Consider the following 14,481-nt stretch of genomic DNA (forward strand, 5'->3'; position numbering starts at 1 on the left):
CTGCTGTCTTGCTTAATATCTAATCCAAACAAGATAAAAAGCACTTTGGTGTGGAGATCCAGAACTCCCTGCAGGGAAATCTTATAGCCCCATTCCTCAGAGAGGAAACTAAAGCTCTGGTGGAGTTGCTTCCAGTTGGATTTGACCTCCAAATCCCCAGCCTCTATGTCCTGGCCACAGTCTGTCTCACCACAGTGGTTACTCACACTCATATGACACAGGGAGGGTTTCACACTGGAGCTCAAAATCCTGTTTTGTCCCTTGAGCTTGTGTTGGCTGTCTCACTCTCCATGAGTTATCCAAGTAAGATGCCCAGGTGTGGCTTGGGCAGAGAAAGAAAATCCTGGCCCTTGGTGTCCCTGCAGTAAAACTCCTTCCTCCTCCCCCAAACCCATCCCAGGCATTCTGGCCACAGGGACCCTCTGGCACAAACTGAGCCTCCCCTCTCTGCCTGTGTTTTGGAGAAACTGGGTGAAGACAACATCCCAGCACAGGTGTGGGGAATTTTGCTCAGGTTGGTGGGCAGGTTTGCTCTGGAGAACAGGTTGAGGTCGGTGCACAAGGTGAATGAACCTTCAGAGCATGAAGGACCAAGGGAAACACATCCTTGGTCAGCACTCCAGGCAGTGCTGGGGAGGGAATTGGTATCAGGGCAGAACTGTCCAGCCATCACCAAATGCACTCACCAAGGGAGCTGAAAACCAGGCACTTGAGAAAAAAGGCTTAAAGAAAAGTGTGTACATGGTTCTGGTTCCCAGCACTGCCCCCACAGTCCATCTGCTGAGAGCTCCCTCTCCTCTCCTGAGGGATGTGTTATTCCCAGCTACTCCCCCAGGACCAGAGAGGAAATTTCCTTGTTTGAACACACCAGTGTCAGTGTCCCACAGCCCTGGAGTTTCCCTACAGAAGCCTGCCCACATTTTGCTCCTGACCACAAAGCATTTGCTTTGCATTTAGCAGGAACAACCAGTTTAGTGTTTGAATGAATGATCGGTGTTAATTAGTATCATTCAAAATTAAAATAAAGGTCAGAAGAGGGTAAGCATTATCAAAGGGCCTTGTTTGCTCAAAGGAAACATTAATGACACTTGTTCAGTGCTTCAAGATAAACTTGTTCAGGCACTGAGTTAATGAAGAAATAAATACTCCTCTCCACTGAACGTCACTGCTCCTCAAACACAAACCACACGTCTTTCATCTCAAGGTGTGCCCTGCCCTATCTCTCATCTCTCCTGGCTGTTTCATTCCTCCTCACCATGGAGATGCCAGCTCTCCTCCCTGAGCAGCTGGGCCCACACTGGACTTGGGCTGACAGAAGACATGGAAGTGTGGGAGCAAGCCCAGAGGAGGCCATGGGGTTGCTCTGAGGGCTGCAGAACCTCTGCTGTGAAGACAAGCTGAGAGAGCTGGAGATGCTCAGCCTGGGGAAGAAAAGGCTCTGAGGGGACCTTCTAGAACTTTCCAGTACCTTAAAGGTCTACAAGAGAACTGGAGAGGGACTTTTTATGAGGACATGTAGCAATTGGACCAGGGGGAATGGTTTCAAACCAACAAAAGACTGGTTTATATTAGATATAGGGAAGAAATTCTTCCCTGTAAGGGTGGTGAGGCCCTGGCCCAGATTTCCACAGAAGCTGTGGCTGCCCCATCCCTGGAAGTGTTCCAGGCCAGGTTGGATGGGGCTTGGAGCAACTTGGTCTGGTGAAAGGTGTCCCTGCCCATGGCAGGGCATTGGAATGAAATCTTGAAGGTCCCTTCCAGACCATTCTGGGATTCTATGCCTGATGCTCCCGGGTTTGCACCTCTAGAGGTGGATCCACCACCAGATCTCAACCTGCCATGGTCAGGGCCACCTTCCTGCCCCATGTCTGTGCAGCACCTGGTGCAACAGAGCCCGGTTGAGGGTCCCAGATACACAGGACGATGTGAGGGTCCAGATCCTTCCCAGCTGCCTGCAGGTGCTTTGCTGGTGCAGCATAAGCCAGAAATAAATGAACTGAGCTCTCACCTGAGAGCTGGGTCACCTTTGCAGGTGCTTCACTGCATCGACAACAGAGGGAGCCCGAGGATGTCTGTGCTCCAGAGTCAGGCACCTCAGGCAAATTTAGGGTGGGATGAATCCTGGGCTAAATAAATATTAGTACGTTCAAAACCTGCAGTAGCAGCATTCACAGATATTTATATATACACAGAAAGAAAGGGGGGGAAAGTACGTGCACACCCTTTAGCTTCTCCATGACCCCCAAAATGCCATAAATCACTTTCAGCAGGAGAGCACAGTGCAGCAAGTTCTGCCTCCTGCCACATCTTCCACACTGCCAATAACTTGGCAAACCCTGCCCTGCCATCAGCAGTGGAGTGAGGGGGCTACACAGAAGAAATTGGGGTGCAGGAGCTGGGGGTTTCCAGGCTGCACCATGCTCCACGAGCCAAGAACTCAGCATTCCAGCTCCTGCTGCTAAAACCACTGAAGGCTGAGGAAGATGATATTTCCATCTTTTGGAAACTGAACACTGGGAACACGCCTACACAGCCGTTGTCTTAATCTCCCGAATTCAGGCAGAAGTGAAGAACAGGCAGAGGTCAAACTTTTCCTGGCTTCATAGAAACGCTATCAAAATGTTAACCCCTTCCCTGCTGGCAGCTCACAGATGTCCCATTCCCAGGCAAGATGAACACACACAGGCCTTTGCAGCAGTGAGTTTCCCTTCTCCCCCTTCCCCGTGCGCTCAGGCACCGCCAGCAGCGCCGTTCCCGACACGGGTGAGGACGAGCAGACCCGGCTGTCTGAGGACCATCTGTGGGGAGATGCAATCCTGCATCCATCCCCATCCATCCCCATCCGTCCCTGCGTCCCACAAGGCTGCAGGCACCCGGCAGAGCCGCTCAGCCCTGCCAGGAGCACACGCGCCAGCCTGGCGCTGCTGCTTCACCCCATCTCACACGCACGGCAGGGGAAGAGGCAGGAAAGATGGGCTTCCAGGGGGAGCAGATGGGCACCTGTCAGCAGCCATATGTCAGGAGATCAGTGCTTTGGATTGTGCATTAACCCAAAAAAAAAAAAAAATTGAAAAAGAAGGAAAATGGAAAATGGAACAAAAAAGCCACCTTCTGTAGGATTTTTAATCACGTGGTCTTCAGATGCTATGTGGGGAAAAAAAAAATTGGCAGGTCTTCCCTTTTTTTCCTGAGTGAACAGGAGTGAAGCAGCCTGGTATCCCATATTTATCCCAGCACTCCTCACCCTTTTGGAAAAGCAGCAAAGAGGAGTCCACTTCCCTGAGTTATTTCCCTCTGGAAATAACCATTTCATGGGAGACGAGGGCAGCTGCACACAGATGGCCAACCTGGAGAGCAGGAGCAACAAACTGGTAAGAGCTTTGAACCCTGCAGCTCAGCTCCATCCCTTCTCAAAAGGTCAGGAGTTAATTCAGATCTATAGGTGGATGGTCATAAGGATCCCAAGCCCTGAAAGTCGATAGCAGACACCAAGTGTGACACATTAGACAGTGATGGGGTGAAGATGCTCAGGTAACTTTATCCTGCCTCCAGCCCTCAGTGTGGAGGCTGTTTGCTCCAGCCCAGCTGTCTCCCAGCTCAGGAGCCATACGGCTGGTGGGACTTCAGAGAGGGAGATCAAATTCAGAGGCAGCAAAGCAGGCAGTTGTTTGCTTTCCGTGTCCCTGCTCAACTTTTGGCCTCCTACTCTCATAATGAATTTCTGGGAGGTTCTCAGCACTGCCTGCTCTGTAGCAGACTGCACTTCCAGCTACAAAAATAGCGCAGACACTGAAACGATCTTCGAGAATCAGATAAGAGCTCCTCCCAGGAGGAAGAAAAAAGGTTTCTTTCTTCTCTTTTCTTTTCTTTTTTTTTTTTTTTTTTTGTTCTTTGTGTTTGAGGAGGCTGATGTGTTACAAATATAGATTGTGATTTCCATCCCAAAGTGCTTCGCAAGAGCTCGGCTGGCACCTCTGCGCAGAGCTGGCAGCAGGCTCTGCTAGGATGAGCTCTGCAGCTTCACAGAGCAGCACAGCCCACCCCAGCCGCTCACAAAACCTGTCCAAATAACTGCACAGCAGGGCTGCAAGGGACCTTCTGGCGTAGGAACTGCCAAAGATGACAGAAAACACTGTTTTCTGATATTACTTCCTCCTCAAATGTAGCTCAGAGAGGAAAGTGCATAGGTAAAAGCTCTGTCACATCACAGGTTTCTGTGTCTTGGACAAGTCGTCTTTCCCATTGGGTTTTGCCAAGGAAAGCCGTAGGGAATCTCCCACATCTCCAGCTGGTCACCCCACGCCTCCCTTCACCCGGGTTTGATGGTGACCAGACTCTCCCAAGCCACCTCAGCTCTTTAACTGGGGACCAGTGCCCGTGCTGGGTGAGTGCTCTCCCAGCCCAGGGTTTATATCAGCTCTTGGGGGGACCCCACAGTCCTGGAGCCGGGCAGAGATAAGCCCTGGGAACATGGGGGGTGGGAGAGGGGAGGGAAAGGAGTGTGGGACTTCCTCCAGTCCTTCCCCCCACTTGCTGCTTTTCATGGAAACTTATTATAAACCTTTCTCTTCTCTAAAATGAGAGCTTCGCTGCCACCTTATCTGTGTGCTGCTACTGATAAGCACTCTGATAAATGTGTCCAGTCACGCTGTGAACTCCCTGCCCCTGTGCACAGGAACAGATACCCACCAGCCCCCAAAAGGGAGCCTTTAAATGCTACATAAACACTGATAAATACAACACAATACATCAAATGGAGCCACGAGGGACCTCCGGTGGTGTCCTAGTTCATCCCCCAAAGGCAGGGTAAAATTACACTTTATTGCCCAACCCAGTGCTAAAAATATCCATTGGCCAAAATTCCAGTCTTCCTGAGCAACTGCTTCCCTCCACTCCCTCCTCTTGACCCTTCAAAGCTTTTTCTGGAATTGGATGTACCTCACAGCAGTTTCAGCCCAGACACTTTCCTGTCCCTGGCAGACCAAGGGAATGGTTCATTCCATCTGCTCACAGCACACATCTGGAGCTGGTTACAGCTCCCACTCAGGCTCTGCTACATTTGCATCTCTCCTCTAGACAAGCAGTGGCATTTTTTTTCAGGAAAAAACAAAGAGTAAGTGGCTGGTCACAATGCACAAAGCAGAGCTGGTGACAGTGCTGGAAGGAGAGGGTGCTGTGGCTCATTTGTTGGTGAGCTGTGGTAGCATAAAAACAGGTCCCAGCAGGGGCACCAGGGCCAGCCACTAGGAGACCCCAGAAATGTTTTGCAGCATGACTTGTGCCAGCATTCCATTCCCACCTCTGGGCTGGCACACATGTGCAAGGCTGTGTTTTGCAGTATTTTTCCATCTTTAATGCTCTTCTAAAGATTTTCCTTGCAAGAGGTCAGAAAGTGAGACATATTTATGAAATAGTTATAAAACCAGAATGAGCACATACTGGACCAAACCTACATGTATGACCTGACAGAGGGAAGGGCCAGATGGGATTTAGGGAAGAAATTCTCCCCTGTGAGGGGTTGAGGCCCTGGTGCAGGTTGTTGAGAAGCTGTGGCTGCTCCATCCCTGGATGTGTCCAAGGTCAGGTTGGACAGGGCTTGGAGCAGCCTGGGACAGTGGAAGCTGTCCCTACCATGATGGGGGGATTGGTCTTAAACACCCCTTCTGTTATAGTCTGGCCATACTTCCAACCCAAACCATTCCATGATTCCATGATTCTATGAATGTTTCATGATTCGTTGTGGTCCTCACTCAGTGCTCCCCCTCCAGCATGGAGCATGGCCTCTGCACATGGCAGCGCCTTGAGCATGACTCAGCTCCAGCCAGGAAAGCAGATTTTCCACCCACACAGCTGCAGCTCCTCCTCTGAAGCTCCCTGTCGTGGCTGGGGACAGGACACACGTCCACCCCTCTGCTGCTGCACCCACTGAGCACATGTGCTCTGCCAGCAGCTTGCACCAACACCTCCCATGGGAGCCCTTGATGGGAGAGTTCCTGCTCCTCTCACATCTCCTCATTGCATCTCCTCTCACAGAGCACAGCAGAGCAGTCTTGCAAGAAGTTGTGTAGCAGGGAGAACAGGAGACAAAATGTGCTGCATAAATTCCTGGGCACTGTTGCTCTCTCTTCCCTTTAACACCAGCAAAGACCACCGAGCCTTAACTGTAAAGCTGCGATCACAGACAGGCAAGAATTTTTTGACTCCTAACTGAGAAGGAAAACACCACCTCCTAAAACACCACCTCCTGCACACATTAGCCAGCCTGTACCTTACAGAAATTCCTCTTGAGTTTCTCCCAGCTCAGTAAAAGACATGATGAAATCCCATCTGAAAGTGTCAGGGCCTCAGGTCAGTCTAAACACTCTCTGGGAGCATCCCGAATCCTCATCCCTCCCCCAGTCTTGGAGATGCTGATCCACATTTTTGCTTTACTGTTTTTCTTGGCAGCTGTTTTCTTTCAAGTCAAGCTATGGCTGTGTCACTTTTAGGTACTTAAATTCATATTCTTGATTCATTTCTTCCCTAATCACTTGGGATACTGAGTTTTACAAAGGGGAGTATAATTAATCTTCCAGGTTTGTGCATGTGTGATAAAAAAGATGTGATCCGTGACAATTTAATGCCCTAGCTAGCTGCTGTTAGACAATGGAAATTTCTGAGTTATACCCTAAAAAAGCCACACCCAGCTCACAAAGGCTCCAGCAGCTGACAAGCATCTTCTCCAAACTATTCAGCAGGAACATTTTTCGAGAGCTCTTTCGGTTTTGTTGTTGCTTTAAACTTGGCCCCAAATATCAGCTGCAAAAGAACAAAGCCTCAAACTTGCGCAGTTGGTTCGATGAGTTCCAGAAGCTGTTGAATTTCTCACGGCGTTATCAGCGATCTCGGGAGACCCACGGAGGTGAATTTCACACAGGGATTGCTGTTAACTTGCTCTGCTCCCCTCTGACAAGCATTCCTCCTCCTCCCATTCCCTCCAACATGCATTCCTCCCTTCCCATTCCCCTCTAACATGCATTTCTCCTCTTCCCATTCCCCTCCAACATGCATTCCTCCTCCATTCCCCTCCAACATGCATTCCTTCTCCTTCCATTCCCCTCTGCCATGCATTCCTCCTCCATTCCCCTCTAAGATGCATTCCTCCTCTTCCCATTCCCCTGTAAGATGCATTCCTCCTCTTCCCATTCCCCTCTGCCATGCATTCCTCCTCCATTCCCCTCTAACATGCATTCCTCCTCTTCCCATTCCCCTCCAACATGCATTCCTTCTCCCATTCCCCTCTGCCATGCATTCCTCCTCCCATTCCCCTCTGCCATGCATTCCTCCTCCCGTTCCCCTCTAAGATGCATTCCTCGGGTGGTTTGACAGTCAGCATCTCTCCAGACAGCTCCATCCCATCTCAATCACTCTCTTAGAAGTTAACAACCCTGCGATGGCCAGCGTTGATATTGGCTGCCCATAACAAAGCTGTTAGAGAGGCATTTCGGTAGGAAATGGTGGGAATGCTGCAGCAATCAGACAGAGTTATAAAAGGTTAATGAAGATGAAAGGGAAGAAAATACAGAGGAAAAACCCAAGCAGCCAGAGAGATTTTGGCAAGATTTGCTGAGCTGCTGCCTAGCCACACTTCCTGCATTTCCCAATCCAGCTGCACATTTCCAGTAGCCTCAGCAAGTCTGTATCGCTGGCAGAAACGCTGAGCTCACTGTGTAGCTGGCCACATTCATGTCCATTATTGAGGAAAATGTTCAAGTTCCCTAGAGGAATTTGGGAAGAAAGTTCATTTCGTCTAAATACATTGTCCCTGAGGAGGGTGAATTCAAAAGTGCTCCAGCTCAGGCTGGAAATGCATAACTGAAGTATTATCCATGTGTTTTGTTGCTCACCACAATAAGAGGTCTGTCTAAGTCACCTCGGTATTTTTGGAAGGAAAATTTTTCGCTTAGAGTTATCAGAGACCTGTTAAGGACAAGAAATCTGCCATGCACTCCTTCAAAGCAGGGGGAAAGAAGAGTTTTAGTTTCTTTCCAGCCTCATCAAGGGACACTTCTGACAATACAGAACACCCCGATTTCACACTATGGAACTGCACCCCTTCACCTTAGAAAGCGATTTATCACCTTAATAGGTGTCCTCATCACACTTTTTTCTTCTTTTTTTTTTTTTTTTTTTTTCTTACCACACCATTGTTTTACTCGCTGTGCCTCTCAAAACCTAAAATATCTCTTCCTCCCCACCGGCACGTCCGGCTTTCGAATGACTGCGGGCTGTTGCCTAATCTTTGCCCTATTCCTCATCCGATGTCGAGACGGGTGCTTAGCTCAGCTATGCACGGAGCTGGACGTCAGTCAGCATCGCCACGTCCATCAGCCTGCCCAGCTGAATTCCTGAATTCCTGACACTCGTCACCCTGTGGCAGTGGCAGGGAGGGGACACGGAGCTGCTGGCTGGGATCAGAGGGGCTCAGCAGAGAGGGGCTGGCAGCCCAGCCCAGCCCAGCCCAGCCCAGCCCAGCCCAGCCCAGCCCAGCCCAGCCCAGCCGAGTCCAGCCCAGCCCAGCCCAGCCCAGCCCAGCCCAGCCCAGCCCAGCCCAGCCCAGCCCATCTCCCAGCAGTTTTGCTGCTCTGTCCCTGCTGCTCATCCTTCATTCATGATCTTCCACGCAGATTTCTCCATGCTCTTTCCAACCTCCCCGTCTCATCGATAAGAAGGTTCCTTTTAGCCATGTTGTTTAGTTTATGAATTTCCAAAGCAAGCCTTGATCTCCCCTGCTGCTCGTTTCTCCCGGTTCCTCCCAGTTCCACAGTGACAGCAGCTCTGACTACACAGAATTTAGCTCTGAGATCATTTATGAAAGTGCCACGTTTGGCCAGATTTACCATCTGTAACCCAAGAGACTCCTCCTGCAAGCCAGCCACATGTCCATCCCCTTGTAGTTATGTTAATTGTACAAGCAGGCAAGCAAAGTTTGCTCCAAACCAACTCAGTCTCCACACAGTGTGGAGACTTTTGGGTCTCCTACATCTCATCCTCCGAGCATTTTTCGGCTGTGACAAACTTTGAGCTGGCTTTCAATTTATGGCAACTGCTGTATTTGTGCCACTTTGAACCTCCTTCATGAGTAAACCACTCTGACAAGCCAGAGTTCTTGAGGTCTGCAGTCCATGACGTATTTAAATGCAGATTAAAAATTCCAGAGCAGAAATATTACAGGAGACTCAGGATCCTAATTGTTTCCTGCGTAAGGCAGGAGCTTAATTTTTATTTTTAAACTCTCAAGTGCTGACAGCCAATATTTTGCTGTGAAAAAAATGAAGATGCAACTGCTGCCTCACTGTGAGCAGGTAGCAAGTTCCGGAGTTTAATCTTACACCTTAATTTGTTCTTACTATTCAGATCGTGGCAGCAGCCAGGAGGCATTATCAAGCTAAGTGCTCCTTTGTGTCAATTCACAGCGGTAGAAAAATTCCCCGCCCAAACGAGCCGTGATTGTTGTATCGTCTGGAAGAAAGCCACCCTCCCTCTCGTGCTGCACTAATGCACTTCTAGCGACAGAACTGATTAGGATGCCTGCTTTGGATTTGCTCAGATCTAGCCTGGTTGGGTTTTTAATCTTTGGGATAAGCTGTGGATAGAGAAATAGCCATTTAGATGTGAGTGCATCGCTGGGAAATGGTTCACTGCACCCGACGCAAAATGACTTCAGAGTCAGATCTGGCAAGTGCTGCTTGATAATAAAGTGATAACCCGGGGTGTGGGGGCAGAGGGGGATTTTTGGCTTTCAAGAAGCACCAGACATCTTTGCCTGATTCTGTCTCTACTAGCACAGAAACTAGGAGTGCTGAGGAATGTGTGCTAAGAGTGAAAATAAGCACCTACCACTCATCTCAGATTTGAAATGATGCCTGATAGGGGGAATTACAGAGTCACCACTGACAAGGGAGGCACAGGGGGCATTGCTTGGGCTGTTTGAGCCCCATGGCTCTCTGGTGCTGTACTTTGATACAGCTGCCCAGGGAAGTCTGGCAGGATGTGTGCCCTTCCCATCTTGGTGAGGCTGAGAAGCAGCACTGCACATGTGAGAGACACCAGGGTCAGGTTTAATCCAGTGGTGAGCTTCTGCCCCTCTGAATCTCCAGTGCCTGGCAAGGAGCAGTGCTCCCCATCACACTCTTCTCTTGCAAACAGCAAGAAAGTCAGGTGTTGTTCCAGAAGGCTTCTTTCTCCAAAGCCATTATTTTTCCTATAAAAGTCTTTCCCCTAAAAAGTCTTATTCACCTCCCTCTGGCTGTCCATTGCATAATGGCAAGGCCTCATGAAGCTGAGAAGGACTCAGGAGTGACACAACACCACAATGGACTCTGCCACCGCACCAAGCACCAGGAACTGCTGGGACCCCTCTCCCACACACTTATCACCCCATTTTCTCTAGGGCCTGCCTCGAATTTGGCAGCAATGTAGACACAGACATGCAGACTGCAGCCTAAAGATCTCAGATCAGAAGCACTGGCCAAACTCAGCCTGAAATCGATGTCCTTTCTGATTCTCATGGATGTCAGAAAGATTTATCCAGAGAGATCTTATTTTACAGCCTGTGTCTTCTGGTGTGTTTGGTCTTTCAGAGCTCTGGGTTCTGAAGCTGCTGCCTCCTCCCCAGACCCCGTCTCACCCGTGCTGGAGGGATATAAATTATAGCAGCCTGCAATGCACTCAGCTATGATCCTGTCCATCATCTGTGCGTGGCATTAACCCCCTGAAACTTGGTCACCCAGATCTGCATTTCCCAAGCTTTGAATCCTTCTCCATTGCTAAAGCTGCTCAGACAGCCAAAGAATGAGGCACGTACAGCAGCCGGCGTTTCTAAAGAAAACTTGATGGCTTTCTGACACCCGACACATGCAATTCCCAACAGAGTTAATTGAAGCTAATTCCTCAAAGGCTGAGATGAGAATATCCCCATAAATTATGTTCCTGCTTCATTCCAGACAAGGAGGGCATGAATGCATTACACGCAATCCCCCAATTTACAGTATTAAAACCAGCAAGTCAATCAAGGAGACTGAATTTAGTCACTTGAAAGCTGAAATTCATTTTCATCCTCTCTCCATCTGTACTGTAACCTGAAAGGTTGATTTTTGAGGGCATATTTCCACTCACAGCAGGACTGATTCAGTGAGAGAGGAGCCTTCTCCATGGATGTGACATGTGGTGGGTATACCACAGCCCCTGTTTGGGAGATTTTCCAGCCTGTTATTGAGGCAACTTTCTAAGGTGTCCCTAGAGACCTTTGGATTTCCAAACAGAGAGAAAAACACCACAAGACTGAGGGCATCATGTCCCTGCTGTTGTCTCAGAAAGCCAGGGCTGGTTATCATGGAGGGCACACACAGAGACACACAGGCATAAATCTAACCTATAACACTGCTACTGCCAATCTGCTCTCATTAAAAGAGAGATATTTTTAAATCCTGTGGTTTTTTGGACACAGTCCTAATGACAAGTTATTTTTAAATGGTACTTTAAAAATATAGGCACATCTTGTGTGCCATTCATGTCACTTTGAGGGTCTGAAATATCACTGAATTGTACTATAGAGATTATGCAAATTAAAGCCAGATTCAGTGAAAGAGTGCCCAGCTTCTGTGCTGCTCAAAATCAGAAGGGCTGAAAGTACATTTCTGGGAATTTTTTTGCCTTGTAGAAGCTCTAGAGATGTAAAAGTTGGAAATTACTTGAGATGTGGTTTATATGCAGTTGGTTATCTGTTGGAAGAGGCAAGAGTGTTTCATGTTGGATACTAGGAAAATAAATACCCAGGTGGAGCCAAGGTGAAAAGCTTAGCCCAGAAAAAATAGAAACCCTGAGACAGAACCAGGATCTTGAGTCCCACCATGGTTTAACCCCAAAGTCATGCTATAAACTGGAACAGACTAAAGAACAAGGCTTCAGCATCATATGTCATGTTATAAATGAGCCATAGGGCAACTCTACTATGTACTTTTTCATTTATAAGGTATTTTAGACATGCAGTATTTGGCAATTAAAGTTTGCACCAAGTTCAAGCCCAGCTGTGGTGAACCTGCAGTAATTCTCACTGGAATCTATAAACTTCAAGGGCCCAGGAAGATCTTAATGAGTGCCTTGTCTGACCTTCTGCACAAGATGTATCACAGTTCCTGCCCCAAGTCTGTAACTCCTGCCTGAGCTATGACCCATCCCCAGGGAAATATGCACACTCAACAGAAAGGCTTAGAAGATGGAAAATCCAACTTGTCCTTGAATTGCTGCTCCAAGGTGAGCTGCCTTCCTTGCTCCAAGTCCTACGGCTCTAATTGACTCTCATTTCCATTGTAACCTTTCCTGCTAACATGAAGCATCACCTCACATTAGCAATTTCTTCCACACACAAGTACTCCAAGACCACAATAAGTTGTGTCCTAACCTCTTGGATCAGCTAAACCAGGGGGGTTACTCCACAATAATATATTTACTCCTGGCTGCCCTGTAATGAGTAGCAGTTACCACAGGTCAGCTGATGTTCAGGAAATGTCCACACAAATGCCCTTCACCCAGAGCAGGATTATCTCTAAAACACAGCTCAGGAATGGAGATAAACTCATTTGTATTCTTTTCCTTTCATCTAATTGCTTTGGAGAGAATAATTCATGAATGAAACGCCCAGCTCCAGAAGTGTTAAATGCATTGAGACAGTATCCCAAGTATATTTAAATAAAGTAATATTTACCCATAAGAAACACAGTGCTGATTTAAACACGGTTTTTAATGATTAAATGGTAAAAAATGTGTTACCAGTTTGAAAATACAGAAAAGAACTCACTTTAGGGAAATACATTTTCATTTCTATAAACTAAAGGTTGGGAAAATATTCTTCATCAATGATACATGAGCAATATAATGTTCTGTTCCTCTATTCTACCCAAGAGATCATGTTAATCCTTTTGATTTATGCACAGCTCCTTAACTAATACTGTAACAAATGGTATTGACAATTAAACTCGCTTCTGCAAGAAATTCATTGTATTTGGAGCACCCACAGTAAGAAATGCCTTCACGGTTCTGACAGGAGATCTAAATAAAATTAAAGAGCTAAGAACAAAGGCTGCAGAAAAATCAGAAAGGCAGAGCTGATAAGGGAATGTGACTTGCTTATAGGGGGGATTTTTGTATATATCTAAGACAGTTTATTACACATTAAAAAAAAAAAGAGGGTTTGTATTCCTCAGTTTAAACACATAAATCTTTAATTCTTTGCTTCCCAATGCAGAGCTGCCTGAAATACTGACCATCACACAGCACTGGCTTTGAAAAGGCTGGCAAAGACCCAAATCAATTTAATCTTATTAAAATACAGAGCATTTTAAAGATATTATCCCCAGTGGCTTACTGATGGCTCAATTGCTGCTACAATCTATGCAAAGGCTTCGAGTGATGAAACTCTATTAGTTCCTGCCTTGTCTCTCCCTTTCAAAACGGTTTCAGAGGCTACTGCTATCACTGGCTCATCAGTGCTTAAAGGAAATACTTTCAGAAGCAGAACTAGAAATGTCTCCTCTTGCATTACCAGTATGTAATTAGGGGAAAGCTGCATTCCTTTCAGCTGTACACACACAGTCACACAAAGCGTTTTCTAGAAATGGACTTAACTAGGGTCAGGCAGCAGCAATCAGCAATAACTCACTCTGGAGCATTCAAAGGAATTAATACTGATTACAGGTTATTTAGTCATTCTGAACAAAAAAAAAAAAAAAAGGAAAAAAAAAAACCAACAACAAAACAAGAAAAACCCCTGCTCTTGTTAGAAACAGGCACCTGGCACAGCAGAGCGCTGCCAGCCTGGCGATTACACCCTGCAGAGCCTGTGCAGCAAATCCATGGAATCAGCAATAGCTCAGGATGAGGCACCAGCCCAGAACCAAGCTTGTGCCACTTAAAAACCGACCTATGATTATTCCCAGGCACCAGTGCCCAAAGCAGCCTAAGGTTTGATTGCTAAAAGCACATTATGTCACACAGCTGGGAGATGATGATTATAATGGTCACGAGTTCCCAGGGCTGCGGCAGCTTCCTGCTGAGGTGCTTTAGGAAGAGGGAAAATATAGACAAATAGAGACTATATCATAAAAAATGAACTCCTCTCCTGCTTGGGGGGTGCAGAAAAGGGAGTGGAGCCCGTGCTGTGCTCTACAGCTGCCATTCCCTTGGTCTGGTGACACTGAGCACACACAGGGCAGCAGCTCAGCGAGCACAATCAGCTGTGGAAATTGTCAGCTCACAAGATTTTGAAGTGTCCCCCAGGCAAACTGCACGTCCTAATGAAGCCATACTTGCACTCAGCTCAACTCACAGTCCCTCACCATGGGGTCAGCAGCAGCTCCAAGTGAAACCCATGGCAGTGGCTTGGCTTTTTAAAGGCATTTCTTCAGTTGTCCTTCAACAAGCACTCAGCAATTTGTGTTCATA

The sequence above is a fragment of the Agelaius phoeniceus genome, chromosome 6 (genome assembly GCF_051311805.1).
Source record: "Agelaius phoeniceus isolate bAgePho1 chromosome 6, bAgePho1.hap1, whole genome shotgun sequence".
Taxonomy (NCBI): Eukaryota; Metazoa; Chordata; class Aves; order Passeriformes; family Icteridae; genus Agelaius; species Agelaius phoeniceus.